Genomic DNA, 22858 nt, shown 5'->3' with positions numbered 1-22858 from the left:
GAAGGCTGAGCCAGGAGGATGGCTTGAACCCAGGAAATCAAGACTGCAGTGAACTGTGATCACACACTGCACTCCAGCCTCGGTGACAGAGGGAGGCCCTGTTTCAGAAAAAAAAAAAAAGACTAAATGAGCTCCACGACCATAAGAAAACTGAATTGGAGAGAGTAAATCAAAGAATCAAAAGTATGAGGATGGGAGGGGTGGTTCAAAATTATGCAGCTTAAAAGAAAAAAAAAAAAAACAATAGTCCACTTGTGCAGTGAGCAGCAGAGAAGGAAATGGCACAGTGCAAGGCCCCAGTCTCACTGGGAAGAGGCTCTGCCTAGAATGAAACATGACTTCTGAGCTTGGAGACTCTTTTAAAGGCCCCAGGGTCTACATCTGGCTGACCCCAGGCAGCTAGTGACATGCTGAGGATATAACTAAATTCCACCCAAAGTGACTGATCCCGTGCCTGTTATGTGCAAAGCACTGTGACAGCTGGGGTTTAAGAGAAATGGGCAAACCCCGTCCTTATTCTTGGAAAGCACAGAGTGGTGGGGTGGGGTGGGAGGCTGTGAACATACACGGCGACTCCTGGAGCACTAGGGTCCCGAAGGGGAGTGTGGGACAAGGAAAAGGTCTGTCTCAAAAAGCCACTACTTTCATGGGGGAAAAAATAGGTGGCCTTCCCTCAAGAAGTACAGAGGCACAGAGCCATTTGGGCACTTCTGTATATCGAGCTGGAGGCCTTGGTTGTAGACACTTTACACTCTTCTAAAATCCACAAGCTGCAGGCAATGTGACTGCTTGAGTCTGGCACAAGGCGGGCCAAGGGCCAGCGTGATGGCTGAACCGGGGGTTTCAGTCCTTCAGGCCTTGGTGACTTCACAATCAGAAAGCCTGAGAGCCCCGCCTCCCCGCCACGGCTTCTGCCTACTGACTCAACAGGGCTGGTGGCAGAAGTTCCCAGGGACCTCTGAGGTCCCATAGACAAGGTTTACAGCCCACCACTCTAAGTCTTACAGCAAAGGCAACATTACACGGAGAGGAGTGTGGGAGGAGGCAGGGATCAGAAGTTCCGCAGGAGGAGGGAGAGGGGTGGGGAGGAGGCAGGGATCAGAGGTTCCACAGGAGGAGGGAGAGAGGTGGCGAGGAGGCAGGGATCAGAGGTTCCGCAGGAGGAGGGAGAGAGGTGGGGAGGAGGCAGGAATCAGAGGTTCCACAGGAGGAGGGAGGGGATGGGGAGGAGGCAGGAATCAGAGGTTCCACAGGAGGAGGGAGAGAGGTGGGGAGGAGGCAGGAATCAGAGGTTCCACAGGAGGAGGGAGAGGGGTGGAGAGGAGGGAGGGATCAGAGGTTCCACAGGAGGATGGAGTGGGTGAGTGGGCGTCATGCGGGGAGGAGACGACACGAGGCTCTACCGCAGGTGCCATTCCCTGGGCTGAGCAGCCACCAACTGCAGAACAGCTTCCAGGCACAGTGGGGAAGTTGCCCAGCCAAGGAACAACTGCCAACAGAGGCCCCAAAGCAGGCATGGCAGAGACCACACGCACAGCATCGGGCTTCAGCCAGGTAAAAGCAACTAAGGAGCGCCAGGTCCTACCACTCACACCGTGAAGAGGCCCAAACAAATAAACTAACAGCCCACAGGCCGAAAGTGGACAATGCTGTCCCAGGAAGGAGCCCAGTGAGATCTTTACAGCGTGAGTCTGTTGCTGAAATGGTTTGCAGTCAGAAAACCGTTTTCAACTTTTAATGTCATGAGAAAACATCAAGTCCAAAAGAACATAATATAATCCCAATGAGTACATATGTGGGTGTAAAATCCTAAAATATTAACTCAGATTATAGGTATGTTTTTGTTGTTATTTTCTTCTTTTCCATCATTTGCTGTGTAGTCTAGAATGACATGTCACGTTTTCAATGAGAAAACAACAGTAATGACTAACAACACCTAACATCCTGGGGCACTGGCCAAATGAAAGTCCTTTACATAGTTTACTTCATCTTTTCGCCCCTTATCAGGTAGGCAAAACCTTGCATTCTAGAGACAAGAAGTTGCAGGCTTGATTACAACTCAGTAATTCTCAACGCTGGTTGCACATTACAATCATCTGGAGAGATTCTTTTTAAGTAATGATTTCCGGCCCCACCACAAATAAAATAACTTCTATAGCATTCTCCCAAGGAACGTCCCCAAGGGCATTTGACTAATGAAAGGTGCAGCTGGGGCTCAAGCCTTACTGCCTCCAAAGCCTTGAACTGCCCTCTGAATTGGATCAACAAATTCTGGGAAATGGCATGGCGGCGAGGGCCGTGGGGAGAGGGTATAAAATACAGAAGAGGGCACAGATGGCACTGTGGCCTGGCAGAGGGGGCACAGGCGACACCACACATGCCTCATCGGAGGGGGGGCAAGCTCTTTCCACTGACTCAACTCGGCCCCCTCATGATGCTCCCCCAGGCCAAGGGCTGCATCCCGATCATCCCTCCATGCCCCTGGCACCTAGCAGGCACCAAATAGGATTGACAGGACCACAGCACGTGCAGCACTCAGTAATTACCAATGACCTGAAATTCAGGAAGCTAACGGGACACTCACTTTTGTCTCAGGTAATCATCACCATGACCACCAACAACTTGTGAGGGTCTTTCTATCAAAGGAGATCTTATTAGCTGAATACTGAATGGTTTCATTCACCAAGGAATACATGTGTTTCTCTAAATGAATATAAATGTAAAAACCTGCTAGTTACAGATTAAAATCTAAAGCAACAATCTTGTCTAGGAAGCCCTCTCTAAGCCCGTCTCCTGACAGGTAACCTCTGTCTGCGCCCTCTCCCCACCCCCTTCACCCCCATCAGACATCGCCCCCATGCCACTGTGGGGACCAGCTCAGGTCCCCACCACTCTTTCTGCCCAGGTTTCCATAGGCCCAAATGCATTGTGTTCAACAAGGCACAGTGTCAGGGTCTCTGTTTCTACTTGTGTAAAATGAAGATGGGATGGTCCTGCCACTGCAAGGTGCTGTGAGGCTCACATGAGGCAACGTACTAGGAAACACCCAGAAAACAGAGCTCGCTGCTCTTCAAATGCAAATAACTATCAGCATCACCCCATTAGTAGCTATTACTGCCTCATAATAATATTTTCTTTTAAATCTCAATTACAATCTGTTGGTCAGTCTCTGCCTCACAGAAGCACAGGGCAGACAATCCCCATCAGCTCAAGGTTCCCATCACCAGGGTTTCCCTTCATGGAATCTTTGCCACAGGCACTGTAAGTACCACCCACTCCACTCAGCTCACGTCACCCAATTCTGTTTACCCAAATCAAAGACTGACGTAAAAAAACGAGAAGCCGGTGGAAAAGCTATCAACGACATCTTCACAAAATCCAGAGAACACCCGAAAAGCGTTTCCTCCTGCAGCCAGCAGGATGAGTGGAGAGTTGGTGTCTCTCGACGTGTTTTCATCATCAGAGGGCAGTGCTTCATCGGGAGAGACGCCCACACCCTGCATGCAGAAGTGTGTTACAACAAAAACAGGTATCCTAGCCTATCCTACTGGAGCCAGGGCTCCTCTGACACGTGCCTTTTCATCACACTTGGGCAGCATGGAAAGAAAACATCAGTCTGCACACCCTGTGGGCAGGTCCTCGGGGAGACTCTCTGCTGCCTCCCAAGTGCAGCATCAGTGAGCCAGAACCAACCAGGGAGCTGGCCCGACACAGCGGGAGCTCCCATGCAACAGGCTTTACGTCTGCACGCACTGCATCGGGGCCTTGGAAATGGCTATGGAACCGGCTCTCACATCTCAAGAAGAAATCTGTTCTTTAAACAAATTTGTTCATTTATTTAAAAAGAAATGTTTTAAACAAAGCTCCCCCAAGATTAGAACACTGGCACTTCAATTTTCTGAGCCTCTAAGGTATCCTGGGAGTTAAATTAGTTTTCTTTCCCTCCTTCTAAATATTTCCTCTTTCAAAAAGCACAAGGAGAATCAGCATTGCAAACGAGAGCAAAGCAGAGGATTCCATGCCAACTTAACTGAATTTTCACTGGACATTCACAGACTGGTATTTTCCTACTCACTCACTGATTCACTCAACAAACCTTTAATAAACCCAGGCAGTCCACCAATTCACACACAGGCCTGGGAACACCTTAATCCATAAACTCCTGGATATGTTCACTTCTCCCCCAGTCTCCCCACCATCACAAGCAACTTTTTTTGTGAAAAAACTTGGAACTCCTAGAAAATTCACTGGTTCAAGAGGAGACAAAACCTATGAACAATGGGGCACAGCCCAGGAACAGCCTCAGAGTGAGCGGGGCCGGCTAGAAACAGCCAATATCACACAACACCAGCTCCACGTCACACACATGCATAGATGTACTGCTGCATTAAATCCTCACAAGGAAGCAATCAAGTCACAATTGCTAGGTAGCTGGCGGATTATATTGCCTGCCGTCACATAACTCGTAATAGTGAAGCCAGGATTTGAACCCAGGTCACCTAATTCCTGAAACCCTATGGCCTGCCAGGTGCCAAATGACTCAACTTTGACCAAGCTCATTCTCCCTGCTGCCTGACAATTCTTACTTTATTTGTTACCCTGTCTGAAATCCTGCAAACATAAAAGAGTCATGAGTTAAGTGACAACCTCTTCTTGAATGTGACACCCCTGTAAAAATGAAGCCCATTATTATTCATGCAGTGGAGTGAATCAATGTAATCCATCCACTTCCCATCCAGCCAGCTGCTAGCCAACACCTGCTGGCTGTGAGGTAACAGGAACTTTATCTGGGACTGAGGAAAAGTGGGTAATTTTGGCCGCAGGACCCAACCGGGGCTTCGGTGGAAAGTTGTAGAAAGGATACAGATAGCAGAGGCCTGGAAGGGGTATGTGGAAGGAAGTGGCAGATAAAGCAGATGGATTACATATTACGCTGGAGATATGATGTCCCTGATAAAAGTAGGGAAAAAGTGTCAAAATAACATATAGCAGTCCTTAAAACAAAAACATAAAAATAAGTGTATACAAAGAATGGTAGTGCAGGAGGAAGTGAGGCATTTGTCTCTAGACAGAAGAAGATTATGAATGGTTCCTTCCATATTTCGACGATTTTTAAATAATGAGTATGCACTGCTTCTGAATTAAGGGAAAGAAAATCTCTTTTAATGAAATCAACAAAGAGGGAGAACAAAGGAAGGCATGAGGGTCCCAGGACAAGCCAAGCCCACCTCGAGTCTGTCTAGGAGATGCTGATAAGAGGGTACACGGGGCTTCATTATGCTTTTCCCTTTATATTTGTACATGTTTGGAAATTTCCAAAATTAAATGTAAAAACAAAGGACTTCGTCTGGGGCTGACCCAAAAAACACTGAGGAAACTCCACTACCTGCACCAAGTACCTCACTCCCCAACCCCAGCGCCAGGACAGCCCCAAAATGCTGTAAGTGACAGCCACATGTTAACTAGTTAAAGGGTCTTTTATATGGGATTAGGTTGAGCCCTATGAAACTGTCAATATTCAACCATTATGACCTAGAAAAACAGCCAAGAGTCAAAGATGTGTAACAGGCAGACCTGTCCTTAACTCTCCTGGCGGTGTCCTGAGACACTTCTCTGGGCCTAAGTCTGAATCAATAGAAAGTCAGACTGAAAAGCAACCGTCTCTCATACTATAGCCTCTACCAGAAAAGCTGATGTGAGCACCAAGGAACAGACTTAGGCATGGTTCACAGGTTATGCAAAAGCTGGTGGCTGTCTAAAACGTTAGGCGCACGCGTTTAGAAGCTATACACTGGAAGGACCACAAGTGAATTCTGCGGTTCACTCCTTCTTACGTTTCGACAGGTAACAACCTCACTGGGGAGATGGAACCCATGCCCGCCGGACAACAGGTGGCATGTCAGTCACTGGGCGAGGCTGGCACGCTGATCTGTGATCTGTGACTTGCGGCAGGGCAGGGTGGCCCTTTTAGGGGTCTTCAGTGGTCAGCTAAGGGATTTACACCTTTATTTAGACGCAGAGTTTTAAAGCAAAGGAAGAGCATCCACAAAACATGATCTTGGGCAGACTAATCTGGTCTGTGTAAGAAACATTGAGGGGGGAAAACAGAGCACGAGGACTTCCAACTTTCTCGAGGTCCAGCCTTCTCCTTTACGGTAGCAATCAATATGCTCGCCTTACAGCCCAATATTTTAATCCATCTCATATAACACCTTTGCGTAAGCACATGCTGTGACCTTTCCTATTGATCTCTTTGTTCCCCGGTCCTTGTTTTTTCTCAAAGAGCCCTGACACACACATAAAACACACGCCCGTAGTTACCATGGGGATTATCTACGCAGTTCATGTCATGCACCAGTAATTCCCACCAGGAAATGCCACATTTATGGCAGGTCTTCCTGCCGCATTCACAACCACACTTTTTCACTGGTGACCAGAATTTCAGACACTCACTCCAGAAGGAACACACTTTTAATCTGACTTCTAATCTCAAAAGAATGTCACAGCCTATTGGCCTGGCTGACCACCTTGCCTGTCTTCAGTCTTCAACAAGTACTGGTTGTACTTTTCTAATGACGAGGCCTTCTCTTTATGTGGAGCGGACGTGCTAGTGGGCACTGAGAGAATAGCCTCTAGCAGAGAGGAGAATGTGATTCAATTTACCTGCAATTCCTTTCAGGTATCTGGAAACAAATGGCCAATTGTCCGCATGCTCGCCTGAACGATCAAAGACCGGGAGAAAACAGTGCCCACGGACCAGGAGGAAGCCAGCTCCATTCCTTCCCACCGCATGAGAGTGCCAGAGGGGGTGAAGGGTGGAGCGGCCCTTTCAGCACACCACGTGGTCCGTATTTTATCATCCGTCACTGGCAGTGCCACCTGCATTGCTTTCATCAAAGGCGCCAGACCAACACCATGACCACACACTGTCACTCTGGAGTGCCACCCCAACTTGACCCTGGAGCCAGCCCCTCAATATGCCAACATTCAACTCAAATGTTCCAGACCATGCATAATCAAAATTCTTCCTTTTTTGGTTATGGCTTTGTGACAGTCAGACTCTACATTTCACAGAATCAGGAGAAAAAGAGAGCACAGCTTACATCTATTGTTTGTTTGTTTTTTGAGACAGAGTCTCACTCTGTCGCCCAGGCTGGTGTGCAGGGGCACCATCTCAGCTCACTGAAGCCTCCGCCTCCTGGGTTCAAGCAATCCTCCCACCTCAGCCTTCTGAGTAGCTGGGACTACAGGTGTGCATCACCACATCCAGTTAATTTTTGTATTTTTAGTAGAGATGGGGTTTCACCATGTTGGTCAAGCTGGTCTTGAATGACCCCAAGTGATCCACCCACCTCAGCCTCGCAAAGTCCTGGGATTACAGGTGTGAGTGACCATGCCCAGCCACTTCTATTGTTTTTTAAGGAGTTCTTAAAGGCTGAAAAGAGACATTTTAACATATGCCACAAATAATATTCTCTACAGTCCCCATGGCCACAGAAAAACCTACTGTATAAGGACCTCTTGCCTGCTAAAGTTCACCGACATGCCAGTCATCTGAGACCCAGGACCACATTTTCCTATACAAAGAACATGACAAAGCTGCAGTTAAGTTCCAAGGCAGCTCACAAAAAGCCATTTAACCCACCTCGCTCCTAAAGTAGGACTGGGCACTCCGGAGCCACCCACCAGCCAGCAGGGCCAGTGATGGCTCAGGGCATCCATGCTGGCTGCAAGGGTAAACGGGTCCTGTTGGGCTGGGACCCTGTAGAAGGTTTAAAATCAGGGACAAATGTAGTAAAAAAGCAAGGAAGAAAGTAATTTCTTATAAAAATAGACAGCAGATGGAAACCACTTTTCAGCTCCCCCTTCCAAGGAGTAAGGAAAGCTGACCTGTGCTGGGCTGGCTTGATGAGGCAAGCAGCCATGCTGGGGAAGCTCACTTGACAACCAACTGCAGGTGGCTTCTGGGAGATGCAGGCAGCTGCTAGGAACCGCGAGTGGCCTCTCAGAGCTGACAGCAGCCTCCACGTCAGCCAAAAAGAGGCCACGACTCCGTCCTACAACTACAGAACATGAATTCAGCCAACAACCTGAGGGAACGTGGAAGAGGACACTTCCCTAGTCAAGCCTCCAGATGAACACCAAGCCCAGGCCAGCATCCAGACTGTAGCCCGGTGAGACCCCAAGCACAGGCCCCAGCTAAGCCCTGACTCCTGCTCTGATTCCTGGCCCATAGAAACATTGAGAAAATAAGATGTGTGTTGTTTTAAGCCAGAGAAATAGATGACTAACCACGGTCCAAACACTCTCGTGTGATAATGAGTGAACTGGCGTTCATTTGCTCACTGAATCCTTGTGGGTCTAAGAACAAGAGCAGCAACTTTCTTTAATACATTGCTTCAGTGGTGGGGATAACCACGACTTTGCCTGAAACTATTTCATTTAACGGAGGCTGAATGATTTGAAAGTAATTTCCTCCTTCTGGAAAAATGCCATATATTAAATAGCTGTTACTTCATTTTTTAAAAATTGGGTGATCTTCCTTGGGCCATGGTTGTAGGGAGTTATGGGAGCTATAAAGATGAGACCATACATCGTCCCTGCCCTCAGAGTGCACACTATGGAAAGAAAGAAGCAAGCAAGTAACTGTTCACAATGATCCACCCATGCAACAACTACCTATTATTCCCCTACTATGTGCCCTCTCTCCTTGCAGAGACTAAGGAAGCGCAGGGAACAGAACAGAAGAGAGAAGACAGAATGTGATAAACCAAACAACAAGCGTGGCCAAGACTGAAAGGCCTCCAGGAGATGTGGCACCTGTGTTACCACCTGGCCTGATTCTCTTCGACGGGAAAAGGTGACATCATGGCGGTGCCCAGTAAGCCATAAATTCCCCCGATTCAGACAGGGTTCAGGACTTGTGCCCCAACACCACCCAAGGGCTTCCCCTCACACCTTGATAATGCACTGCCCAGCCTTAGAAGCGGAAGACTCTGACTTAGGCTATTCACTCAGATGTCAACGCCCAGCCCCAGTGTCAGGTAACACCGGAAGGTGTTCTAAAATAGTCTGTCAAGACAGCAGAAACACATCTGACTGGGGCGGTGGAGGGGGGAAGAATGCAGAATGAACTCACTCTAATTCAAGTCATTCTACTAATTAAGCACCTAAACAGGGAAGGAAAGAAAAGGGTGCTCAAGGCTCACACACCCCAACACACAGTGGCTTCTGGCCTGTGCAGAACATCCTCCCACTTCCCTGCTGGCCGGCAGCTAATTTTACCCACTGTCTTTGGGAAGGTGCACCTGGTAATTCTGCACCTTTGTTTCTGACATTGACAAGGCTGTAGCAGCCTCATAAACAAGGTGCTTACTTATAGCCTAATCCTCCCCCGGAGCTTGAAGCTTGTGGGCAGCCCCTCCTTCCTCCTTAATTTTTATTTCAAGGCAGCCTGCTCAAAGTTGCTTACATGTGGCAAAGGTCACTGGCTATATCCCCCAAAAGTCCTTCTGATTAAGATCTCAGTGTGGGCTGCTGAGCCTGGGTATGTCTGCATTCCTAATATAGCCATAGTCTCAGAATTAACTATATGAATGGCCTCAAATGACTGTAAGAATGTGAGAGAGTGGGAGACAAGTCAGGTGAGGGTCATTACACACACACACACACACACACACACACACTTTCCCTCAACTGAAGAGTTTTAGCTCTATTTTGTGTAATAAAATAGCAATGATAATGATGAAGCCTCCATACTCAGTAAACATTTTTAGTTTAATGGAGAAATGGCCAGAGCAATTAGTTTAAAGTATTTTATAGCGGAACTCTTTTTCCCAAATGTTGGGAACAGGCCCCCAAATCTGGCCATACACCAAATCTCTGCAGCACTGTGTTATGTTCGTGATGGCCATGATGCCCACGTTGAAGGTCGTTGGTTTACTGGAATGAGGGCAAGGAACACCTGGCCCACCGAGGACAGAAAACCCCTTAAAGGTGTTCCTAAACCACAAACATTACCATGTGTGATCCATGCCTTAAGGACACGCTCCTGCTGCAGATAACTAGCCAGACCCATCCCTCTATTTCCCATAAGGAATGCTTTTAGTTAATCTATAATCTATAGAAATAATGCTTATCACTGGCTTGCTGTCAATAAATATGTGGGTAAATCTCCGTTTGGGGCTCTCAGCTCTGAAGGCTGTCAGCCCCGATTTCCCACTCCACACTCTATATTTCCGTGTGTGTTTCTTTAATTCCTCTAGCGCTGCTGGGTTAGGGTCTCCGACCGAGCTGGTCTCGGCACCCAAACTACATCCTACGCCAAACCCAAATAGAAAAATCAGACAAAAATGAAGCTACTCGTATTTAAAGAAAGAGAGGGGACACAGAGCCTCAGTGGCCAGCCTTGACTGCCCCCCTGCCCCACTTGGCTCTTATGCCCACTTGGAATTAACTCTCAAGCTGCAAGAAACAGCCTGAAACACCACTGCCCTAGAGCAGACGGCTACAGCCCCTGAACCAAGAACGAGTTACAGCAGAATTCCTAAGTAAAAGGGAGAGAAGTAAGGAGAAGAGTCAGAAGAATGGGAGCAAGATGAAAAGTTCTGGGGTAGGAAGAGAACTGGAAGCAGCCCTTGACCCTGAGAATTGCAAAGGCTCCAGGAGTCACACAGAGAAACACAGCAGGACACAGCACAGCCGCTGTGCTGCACGCCAGTGCCCAGGAGCTGGGTGGCGCACAGAGCACGAGACACAGTGCCCAATGTCCGCACCAGGAATGACGTGGGACAGCTCCAGGCTGATCCTTCCCCAGAGCCTGCCCTGGTGACCAGGCCGCAGGGACGGAAGGCCTGGCCAGCCACAGGATATCAAGAGTTCTGTTGGAAGGAAATGCAGGAATTTAAGGAACACACTCAAGTGAAAAGACAAGCTTGTTTTCTGCTGGGTTAATGGGTCTGGACAGTTAGCCACATGAGTCTGAAAAATTACAGCAGTTGGGAATCTGAAAAAGAAGACAACTGGGGGGTTTTAGTTGACAGTTAACTTAAAAAGTCAACAGACAACCAGCAGTCTAAATGAATAACATATTCTAGCACAAAACAGAATAACATATTCTAGCATGCTGCTGTCATGCTGACAGGTAGACTGTACCTGGACTACGACGTGAAGCCTCAACACCTTCTCATCAGAGGACAGCCTCGATCTTGCAGCAAAGAAGTGTCAGGAGGGATACGAGGAAGGTTTCAGAATCCTGAAAGGCAAGGAAGAGCCATCAGATATGTTCAGTTTCAACCCCAGAATCTCCAAGTCTGTGGCTGGTACAGTGAAAACGGATTCAGCTCAGCCCTGCAGTGGGAAACACATGCCACCTTAACAGCAACTGAAGACAGGGTTGACGGCAAAGGGGACCACCATGGGGCATCATCAGGGGAATTCAGGGAGAAGATGGGAAGCCAGACTAGATGCCCTCCACACCAGAGATTCCACCGCTTTACCTCTGAAATCGACTCTCATATTTCAAAGAGGAAGATATAAAAGCGTCACACTGGCAATTTCCACAAATCTAGGGCACAGTCGTAGGCATGCAAAAGCTCTGAGGAAGAAGGGGAGCGAGTCCGCTCCTGACACTGGTATTGACCAGCAAGGTCAGCAGGGGCAGAAAACATTAGCTGGTGTCTTCTGAAAACACTTGGACTCCAATTCGTACAATCGAGCATTCGGTGATGGAGTTCTATGGGTACTATTAACAGCTGCCATGGCAGCACGGAGCACACGTCTGCCCATAACACCAAGAGTCTCAGCATGGGCAGAAGGTTATCCTAAATCTGGGAAGCAGGACCTTGTTGCCTTGGAATGGAATCGTGCTGGCCAGTGACTGGGAGTACCTGGTGTGAACGCAGCCTGAGGACACGCTAGGAAGAACCTTGTAGATGCATGGCATACAAAGTCCTTTGTTTTCTAAATCTTACCATTTATACTCTTCACAGAATCTTGCACTCGCCCGGGAGCTGAAGAGGTTTAATTAAGCTGTCTGAAATATGATTTGCACCTAATGTGAACCCAGATAAGATCATCATTACACAAAAAATGCACATAAACATGCTCATCAACAGCTAGAGTTGTATAACTTAGCAGCAAACCAGACTGCCCACAATTGGAATCTTATTCCATTCCCACCTGCGTCATCTTTCATACATTGATATTTCATCCTACATTGATATTTCATTCCTTTTCACTTTCTATGTTGAAAATGTCAAACCTACAGAAGTTGAATGCTTACTCTTTATCTACACTTCCCAATATTTAACATTTTGCCATATTTGCTTTATCCCTCTTTAGACAAATATATGCTTTCCTTATGACCATTGTGATAAGCAAGCTATAGCTATCATGACAACTACCTCTAAATATGTCAATAAGTAATTGCTAAGAATTACATTGTGTTACCAAACTGTAATGCCATGATCACACCAGTGGAACTGAACATTAATTCAATAGTATTTAAAACACAGTCCATAGGATTAAGAAAATGTGGTACATATACACCATGGAATACTATGCAGCCATAAAAAAGGATGAGTTCATGTCCTTTGTAGGGACATGGATGAAGCTGGAAACCATCATTTTGAGCAAACTATCACAAGGACAGAAAATCAAACACCGTATGGTCTCACTCACGGGTGGAAATTAAACAATGAGAACACTTGGACACAGGGTGGGGAACATCACACACCGGGGCCTATCGTGGGGTCGGGGAGCGGGGAGGGAGAGCATTAGGAGATATACCTAATGTAAATGACGAGTTAATGGGTGCAGCACACCAACATGGCACATGTATACATATGTAACAAACCTGCACATTGTGCACATGTACCCTAGAACTTAAATTAAAAAAAAAAAAAAAGAAAAAAGACACAGTCCATAATCAAGTGTCCCTAATTGTCAATTACCGCTCTTTCTTGATGCTCTATCATGTACCATGAGAGCACCGAGAACAATGAAGGTTGATAAAGTCAGGCTCACAGCCCACCAGGGACACAGCATACTGGTGCCCCACTGCAGGGTGGGTGCCAAAGGGCCATGATTGGGATTCATAGTTTAAAAAGTTAACTCTGGAAAAAAAGGGGCAGAATCTAGAAGGGAAACAACTGACGACATTTGCTGCGAGTGATAAAATTTGAGAGCTTTCAAGAAAAAAATGGGAATTTCAGAAAACTTGTATTCGTCATCAAGATGTGGACAGCTCCCTAAAAGTTGAATTTTTCCATGACACTGAGGGTGATGTTAACAAATGTGATATTTTAAAAATATATGATGAAATGTGCCAGCATTTGGAAGACCTACATGATTCAGTAAAACAGTAATTCAGTAAAACAGAATCATAAATGTGTAGACTGATTCGAAGTGCAAGATAGACCCATCATTTTAGAACAAAGAGCTTACCGAGATGGCTTCAGATTCCACAGTGGAACCCACTATTGCCTGTGGAGTTTTAATGTAGTATCAAGAAAGAATATCTACAATTACCTGAAAAGGCCACTAAAGTGTTTCTCCTTTTCTAGGTACATCCCTGTGAAGCCAAATTTTCCTTATATACTTCAACTAAAACAACACGTCCAAACTGACTGAATGCAGAAGCACATACATGAATCCAGCTGCCATAAGCTAAACATTAAAGAGGCTTATAAACATGTAAAACAATGCCACTCTTCTCACTAAATTATTTTTGTTCTGGAAAATAGTTACTTTTCATAAAAATGTTACTTATAGTAACACAAAATGGGTTAATCCTTGTTATTTTAGGTAGATTAAGACATTTATTTCAAGTCGTTCTAAACTTTAATTTCTTTTTTTTTGTTTTTGTTTTTAAGACAGAGTCTCACTCTGTCACCCAGGCGACAGAATGCTGCGGCACAATCTTGGCTCACTGCTGCCTCGACCTCCCTAGACTCAAGTGATTCTCCCACGTCAGCCTCCCAAGTAGCTGGGACTACAGGTGCGCACCACCACGCCTGGCTAATTTTTTGTATTTTTCATAGAAACGGGGTTTCGCCACATTGCCCAGGTTGGTCTCAAAATTCCTCAGCTCAACCAATCCACCTGCCTCAGCCTCCCAAAGTGCTGGGATTATAGGGGTATGCCACTGCACCCAGACTACATTTTATTTCCAATTCATAAGTGTTGATAGACACAACCCACATAAGCGAAGCTTCTGGGAGTCCTCAATACTCTTTAAGGGTGTCAGAGGGGTTCCAGACCCTACAGTTTGAGAACCAGTGCTTAAAAGGTTGCCCAGTGAAATGAACACAGCCAAGCTTAATATACACTCAACAGGAGGAATGCTGCTGTCCTGCTCCTTAGGCATGAATTCAGCAGCCTGCCGCAGTGACGCTTGCTCCAGTCGCAGTCTCCTGTCGTGGTATAAAAGCAGTTAATGCTAAACTTAAAAGTCTAAAGAAAGGCATGCCATATGTTAAGCCAGGATGAACTCATCAGGATTAATGGGACTGGAATGCATAGCAAATAAATTCATTAGCATCACTTCCCTTTAATCCAAAAATGTTCCAACCAATTTATTGTAATTTTTGAGATTTGAAAATTCCTTTGTTAAAAGCAGAGTAATGCAATGCTACGCCTCAGACGTAAAGAGTTCAATTCCATTTGTTTCAAAAATATAGCAAGCAGCATTCCAACATTACCCTTGATGGGCTTCCAGGAGTACATGCGGACTGTAAAAGTGTGATTGTGACACCATATGGCTATATTGTAATACAGTCATGTGTCATGACTTAATGACAGGGATGTGTTCTGAGAAATGCGTCTTTAGGTGATTTCATCCTTGTGTGAACATCCTGCAGTGTACTTAGAGCGTACTGACAGAAACCTAGGTGAGATAGCCTACTGCACACCTAGGCTGCATGGGATAGCCTTGGCTCCTAGGCTACAAACCTGTACAGCATGTTACTGTACTGAATACTGTAGGCAACAGTCACACAATGGTAAGTATCTGTCAATGGAAACATAGAAAAGGTACAGCAAGAATAAGATACAAAAGATAAAAATTGGTACCTCCTTATAGGGCACTTACCATGAACAAAGGCTGCAGGACTGGAGGTTGTCCTGAGTGTCAATGAGTGGGGGGGGGTGAACATGAGTGGGGGGGGGTGAACATGAGTGGGGGGGGATGAACATGAGTGGTGGGGGGGTGAACGTGAGTGGTGGGGGAGTGAATGCGAGTCGGGGGGAGTGAATGCGAGTGGGGGCAGTGAACGCGAGTGGGGGGAGTGAACCTGAGTGAGGGGGGCGAGAATGTGAGTGAGAGGAAGTGAACGTGAATGAGAGGGGAGTGAATATGAGTGAAGTCGAGTGGAGGGGAGTGAACGCGAGTGGGGGGGAGTGAACGCGAGTGACGGGGGAGTGAACGCGAGTGACGGGGGAGTGAACGCGAGTGGGGGGGGAGTGAACGCGAGTGACGGGGGAGTGAACGCGAGTGACGGGGGAGTGAACGCGAGTGACGGGAGTGAACGCGAGTGACGGGAGTGAACGTGAGTGACGGGGGAATGAATGTGAGTGACGGGGAGTGAATGAATGTGAGTGACGGGGAGTGAATGAATGTGAGTGATGGGGGAGTGAATGTGACGGGGAGTGAACACGAGTGACGGGAGTGAACGCGAGTGACGGGGAGTGAACGCGAGTGACGGGGAGTGAACGCGAGTGGCGGGGAGTGAGTGAACGCGAGTGGCGGGGAGTGAGTGAAAGCGAGTGGCGGGAGTGAACGAATGTGAGTGACGGGAGTGAACGAATGTGAATGACGGGAGAGTGAATGTGAGTGACGGGAGTGAATGTGAGTGACGGGGAGGGAATGAATGTGAGTGACGGGGAATGAATGAATGTGAGTGACGGGGAATGAATGAATGTGAGTGACAGGGAGTGAATGAATGTGAGTGACGGGGAGTGAATGTGAGTGACGGGAGTGAATGTGAGTGACGGGGAGTGAATGAATGTGAGTGACGGGGAGTGAATGAATGTGTGACGGGGAGTGAATGTGAGTGACGGGGAGTGAATGTGAGTGACGGGAGTGAATGTGAGTGACGGGGAGTGAGTGAATGTGAGTGACGGGAGTGAGTGTGAGTGATGGGAGTGTGAGTGACGGGGAGTGAGTGTGAGTGACGGGGGAGTGAGTGTGAGTGACGGGGGAGTGAGTGTGAGTGACGGGGAGTGAGTGTGAGTGACGGGAGTGAGTGTGAGTGACGGGAGTGTGAGTGACGGGAGTGTGAGTGACGGGAGTGAATGTGAGTGACGGGAGTGTGAGTGACGGGAGTGAATGTGACGGGGAGTGTGAGTGACGGGGAGTGAGTGTGAGTGACGGGAGTGAATGTGAGTGACGGGAGTGAGTGTGAGTGACGGGGAGTGAGTGTGAGTGAAGGGGAGTGAGTGTGAGTGACGGGGAGTGAATGGGGAGTGAATGTGAGTGACGGGGAGTGAGTGTGAGTGACAGGGAGTGAATGGGGAGTGAATGTGAGTGACAGGGAGTGAATGTGAGTGATGGGAGTGAGTGTGAGTGACGGGAGTGAGTGTGAGTGACAGGGAGTGAATGGGGAGTGAATGTGAGTGACAGGGAGTGAGCGTGAGTGACGGGAGTGAGCGTGAGTGACGGGGAGTGTGAGTGATGGGAGTGTGAGTGACAGGGAGTGAGTGTGAGTGACGGGAGTGAGTGTGAGTGACGGGGAGTGAGTGTGAGTGACGGGGAGTGAGTGTGAGTGACGGGGAGTGAATGTGAGTGACGGGAGTGTGAGTGACAGGGAGTGAGTGTGAGTGACGGGGAGTGAGTGTGAGTGACGGGGAGTGTGAGTGACGGGAGTGTGAGTGATGGGAGTGTGAGTGATGGGAGTGTGAGCGACAGGGAGTGAGTGTGAGTGACGGGAGTGAGTGTGAGTGACGGGGAGTGAGTGTGAGTGACGGGAGTGTGAGTGACAGGGAGTGAGTGTGAGTGACGGGAGTGAGTGTGAGTGACGGGGAGTGAGCGTGAGTGACGGGGAGTGAGCGTGAGTGACGGGGAGTGTGAGTGACGGGAGTGTGAGTGACAGGGAGTGAGTGTGAGTGACAGGGAGTGAGTGTGAGTGACGGGAGTGAGTGACGGGGAGTGAGTGTGAGTGACAGGGAGTGAGTGTGAGTGACGGGAGTGAGTGTGAGTAACGGGGAGTGAGTGTGAGTGACGGGGAGTGTGAGTGACGGGGAGTGAGTGTGAGTGACGGGAATGAGTGTGAGTGACGGGGAGTGAGTGTGAGTGACGGGGAGTGAGTGTGAAGGCCTCTGGGACACGACTGTACACTGCTGGAGGCTTCGGGAACACTGTACAATGAAGCTACACTAAATGTGTAAAAAATATTTTTCCTTCAGTCATAAATTAAGCTTAGCTTACTGCAACATTTTTACTTCACGAACTTTTTTGTAACTCTTTTACTTTTTCGTAATAACACAGCTTAAAATACAAACTACACAAAAGTACAAAAATATTTTTATGTCCTTATTCTACAAGCTTTTTCTATTTTGAATTTTTTTTTTTTTTTTTTACTTTTTCAACTGTCTTGTTAAAAACCAAGATGCAGACATACACATTAGCCCGGGCCTACACAGAGCCAGGATGATCAATGTCACCGTCTTCCACCTCTGCGTCTTGTCCCACTGGAAGGTCTTCAGGGGCAGGAACACACAGGGAGCCGTGATCTCCTGTGATAACAATGCCTTCTTCTGAAATACTTCCTGAAATAACTGCCTGAGGCGACTTTACAGTTAACTTTTCTTGTAAATAGGACTACACTCTAAAATAATGATAAAAATTATAATATAGTAAATATATAACCCGGTAACACAGTCATTTATTATCAAGTATTATCTACTGTACCTAATTGCATGTGCTATACTTTTAGATGGCTGGCAATGCAGTACGTCTGTTAACCCCAGCACCACCCAAAACATGTGAGTAACACGTAGCAGGACAATGTCACAAAGGATAAGACATCAATAAGCAACAGGAATTTCTCCAATCTATTATAATCTTATGGAACTACTCTCATAGATGAGTTCTATAATAAACCAAAACATCATTACAGGGCCCATGGCTGTATATTTATAGTGGACACCCGGCAGGCCAAGAGAAAATCTGTGCATAAAATAACCCCAAAATATCAGAAAACATATCCCACCGAACGATTCATAAATCAAAAGGACTCAGGTCTTTCCACTAAGTACACTGATAAGAACCACTAAAAAAAACTTTAAATTTATTAAACATAATGCCCAACTTTTTGGCAACTTACACAGCAGCTTCGCCTGTTCTTATTCTATTCTTCACTCAACAGTTATGTACTGAGTGCCAGGTACAGTTCCAGAAACTGGGGATGCAGCAGTGAACTAACTAGACCAAAATCCCCATCTTTGTGGACTTAATGTTCTATTAATGGGAATGCCTCTTCAAAAAATAAGAACGGAGCAAACCCTAATGAAGGCAGCACACTTCTCATCTCCTGAAGTAACTGCATGAAACAAGGAGAAACAGAATGAGCGCCAACCATACGCGCAGGTGCTCATTCCCAGCAGGAGGTCGATGTCACCATTATCGGTGACGCGCTGAGGGGGTGTCAAGAATGAAGCTACAAGGGACCACAGTTCAAGGCAGTGGGGAGACCTCTGTGAAGTCAACCAATAACTCTGGTGAGAGCCGAGCCCTTTGGATGGCCAGATTCCTGCGGAACAGCCCAGGCAGCTGCCGAGGGGATAGGTCGGGGGTGTCAGAGTCTTGGAAAAAGAGGGGGTTTCTAGTTTGAAAAGGCAAACTACAATTAGTTCAATTTTTCCTTGACATAAATATTGTCTTGAAATTTCCATGAGCTTTCTGTTAAAAGCATTGCGCTGAGACTGAAATAACTTTACTGTTCAAAGAGAGTGATGGAGGACAGAAATCAAAACCTAATGTGCACAGTAAAGACTTCAGCAACCCTGGAACCACAAGGGCAGGCCCCAGGCATCACCGAAGAATCCAGAACTGCCCTCTGAGGCTCTCGTGGTCTGGGGCCCTTCCGCCCCTTCGTTGATGGGCCCCACACACGGCACCACCGGACTGTGTCAACAGGTGACCATCCTAGAGGCTGTTCTGCAGACACACTGAGAGCTGCGATTCCCAAAGGGTTTTCTGGACCACAGAAACAGGGGCATCCCCTCTGTCCTTGAGCCTTCCAGTCCTGAAAGTCCAAATCTTAGATTTATCCAGACTCTTGTTAACTGCAGCAATACAGAGTAATGGCAAGGGGCACAAATGAATGGTACTACAACCAAACCTGTCAAGTATCACGTTCCCCTGCATTCCTGACTTCCGTAGTTCCATCCCAGCATAGCATTCTCAGCCTGCCAGTTTCCCCATGATCATGCCCTGTCCTTTACCTGATGACAGTGAATGTTCCAGCTGTTACTCAACAGTCCCCAGGCTAACTCATAGAATAGATTCGTCTCCACGTGAGAATGTCAATAGGTCTTCCCCTACTTTAAGATTATTTCATTTTATATTTCACACTGACAGACAAAATTGTATATATTTACTATGTACAACATGATATTTTAAAGTGTATACACAGGTTGGGCGTCTCTAATCCAAAAATCCAAAATCTGAAATGCTCCAAAATCTGAAACTTTGAGCACCAACATGATTGTCAAAGGAAATGCTCACTGGAGCATTTCTAGTTTCAGATTTTTTTTTATTTTTTTTTTTTTTTTTGGATTAGGAACGCCCAGCTGGTAAGTATAATGCAAATAGTTCAATCTGAAAAAAATCCCGAATCCGAAAAGCTTCTGGTTCCAAGCATTTTGGATAAGGCATCCTCAACCTTTACACTGTGAAATGACTGAACCTCGCTAACTAACATATGCATTACCTCACACAGTTATCATTGTTGTGGCATTCTCCTAATTTCTAATGTCTGCCCTGGCTCCACTGTTATTTGGAACCTATACCAGTTCCTGTCCACTCCCCGAGGAAGCAACAAAATTTAAATGCAAAAGCTGCTGGAAAGACCACACAATCTATATAGTATTTGTGGTTCTACAATACTTACTAGGGGATGGGAGATGACAAACTCTAAAGAAAATGTGGTCAAGGAAGAAACAGCAAGATATTTATCCTACCTCCAGCCCTTCAATAATTAAAACTACTCCAGCTCATTTTGCACCCAGGAAAAGATCGTTTGGCTCAAAATTGCATGATTCATCCTTCCTTTGAAATGCAAAATACTTTGAGAAAAGGCTACACACGCCTTCTGTGCTGTGCACTGCAAAAGGCTAGAGAAAGCCATTCTAACCTACTGGTGTAAATCTAATGATGGCTCCAAAAGGGGCAAAAAGAGAGACCGGGAAGACAGATTTGGGGGCTGCAGTGCAGTGGCTCTCAACCGGGGGTGGCTCTGTCCCCTGGAGGACATCTGACAATGTCTGGAGACATTTTACGTTGTCACAGTTGAAGGATGGTGGTCGACTAGCAGGCAGAGGCTAAGGATACAGCTAAATCCTACCATGCACAGGGCAGTTCCCTCAACAAAGAATGATCCATGATGTGCCAAGGCAGAGAAAGCCCACCTTACCGTGTGCAATGGTGGACAGCAAAGTGTTCTATAAATTTACTTGAGTGGGTTTTTTAATGTTTCACTATTTAAATTATAATATTAAAAATTACAAATGTTGTTTGCAAAATAGGCACAAACATATTCACAGGAAAGCAAAACTTTGTCACCACACCCCGGGAGAACCCTTGATGTCCCTGAACCAGGTAGTGAATAGCTAAGAAGAAGCAGGGGAAGAACAGCAGTAAAGGATGAGAAGATGCAGGAGACCAAGACAAGTTTCCCACTGGAATGAATCCAGGCTCTGGTTTCTAAGAGTGAATGTGACAGCTGGTACAATGGCTGGGGATGCCTTCGCCCTGCGGGCAGCATGGAGAAGATAGGCAGCTTGAAGAGACGGGACTGCCAGCACCACTCTGTGCTGTCATGGGTCTCCCAGCACGGGCAGGGATACCCATCCCCGCTTTATGGATGAGATGCTGATGCTCAGGAAAGGCAGCTCAACTCTGAAACTAAGGCACCACTGCCAATTTATTAACAAGTCCTCCTGTCCCGAAAAAGACAGGGTTTTGGTGCTCCTGGGGGAAGGCAATCTTTAGCTGGTGAGAGGCAGTTTTCACCATGGGGAGCGCAGCTTCTCTACAAGTGATGCTCTGCTGGCCAATGAGAATTTAAAAACACCAAGTCCTAAGCTGGAAGAGCTGGAAGGACCACACAGTCACCGAATGCACGAGTCCTCTCAAGACAGTAAAAGGAAAACCATGACTAACACAGGAAAATAGTGGGGAGAAAGAGGAAGGGAGGACAAGGGCTGGAGGAAGGGGTGGTCTGGAAGAATACACTGATTTTCCACTCGGTCATTTCCCGCCTTCCATTTGACATGCTCTCACCAACTATCCTGCACAGCTCACCTCTGGCTCAGTCAACAATAAATGCACCCGTGAAGTCAGTTACAGGCCCACTGACAAGAATAACAACAAAGGCTAACACAGCTGCTAAGTGCCTGCGATGCACCAGTGCCCTCTCCTCAGGCACATCTTCTTAGATGAGTATGTCATCTCATTTAATACTCAAGCCAAGCCTTTGAAGGTGATACAGCTGTTACACTTGCTTCACATGTGAGAAAACCAGCTGCATAAAGTAGGTTCTGTGAAGCGGAATCTCAGCTCAAACCTCAGGGTGTGCATCTAACTAAATCCACGATGCTCCATTATTTTCAATACTACTGAAACTCTATGCCAGACTTACAATAGCTCCCCTAGGGCAACAGCCATAATGAAATTACAGTACAAGTTTAATTAGAAGCACGGACGATCCTCCCACTTAGCAAATGCAGTCAGAGGCAATGGGATGAGGAGGCCCAAGTCTTGAGGAAGACATTGATATCAATCCCTGCTCAACCACGGACTAGCTGAATAAGCCTGGACAAATTATTCTGAATCTCAATATCCTGCCTTCTCCAATGCAGAAATGACTGCTAAGCTCAAAGAATTATTTAAGAAAATAAATAGAGATTATGCATATAAATACATTAAGCGCTTTTCAAAATAAATACATTCTTAGATAATTTCTTTGAATAAATGACATGCTTCCAGAAATACTTTCGCTTCATTACATTCTGTTCTTCAACTGCACTGGCTTGTAGCTGGCATTCTGAAATTTCTCTGCCAAATAGCTAATAAACTACACAAAGAGATAAACGCAGCCAGGGGGAGCTGCTATTTAAAGAAATCTTCTAGTTTAAGTGAAGAATTGTTTGATGTGTGAATAATCAGCTCTTAATTAATGGTTTGTCAATATTTTTAAAGAATTATCTCATTAATGAGCTGCCTGGGTAGACTGTGGCATCCATCCTGAATTAGGATATTTGATGTTTCTGTCTGCCAGTGACTTAACCCGAAAGAGTACAAAATACAGACCTTGCCAGTGAGGAGGTGACTATGTTACTGAGAAGGGAAGACAGCGGCTCATGGAGATGCATGAGTACAGTGCAAACGCAGCGCGGTAATCTCAGGGTGGCCAGCAGAGAGAGAAAGGAGGCCTGGCGAGACTTCAGGGCAGAGCCAACAGACCCAGCAGGCATTCCCAGAACAGGGCCTGGAGGAGTACAAAGGGTTCAGGGAGCGCCAGGGCATTGGCCTCCCAAGAGGCGGGGCAGAGGGGGCCTGCTGTCGATGATCTAGGCCCACCTTCTCCAGGATCTCTTCTAGGTCTATGAAGGTCTTCCCTAAACACGCTTACACACT

General features: G+C 46.8%; 1 protein-coding gene and 1 long non-coding RNA gene across 7 annotated transcripts in view; one reads left to right on the top strand and one right to left on the bottom strand.

The window, feature by feature from the left end:
* Positions 1–22858, bottom strand: part of LOC105490183 (solute carrier family 7 member 1) — an 86146-nt gene that overhangs the window by 33724 nt on the left and 29564 nt on the right. For 5 of the 6 annotated variants that reach the window (XM_071081493.1, XM_011755570.3, XM_071081494.1 and 2 more), the window contains one exon: positions 11155–11254. The gene's annotated coding sequence lies outside the window, so the exon portion shown is untranslated. Of the gene's footprint in view, positions 1–11154; positions 11255–11972; positions 12053–22858 lie in introns of all 6 variants that reach the window. The other variant, XM_011755568.3, reaches the window with a different exon arrangement.
* LOC139359143 (uncharacterized) lies at positions 7979–18049 on the top strand. The gene is made up of 4 exons (XR_011614935.1): positions 7979–8174; positions 8717–8860; positions 13875–13999; positions 17934–18049. It is a non-coding gene; the product is annotated as an uncharacterized lncRNA (long non-coding RNA).

The sequence above is a fragment of the Macaca nemestrina genome, chromosome 16 (assembly GCF_043159975.1).
Source record: "Macaca nemestrina isolate mMacNem1 chromosome 16, mMacNem.hap1, whole genome shotgun sequence".
NCBI classification, from domain to species: domain Eukaryota; kingdom Metazoa; phylum Chordata; class Mammalia; order Primates; family Cercopithecidae; genus Macaca; species Macaca nemestrina.
This window is presented reverse-complemented; position numbering and strand designations above follow the sequence as displayed.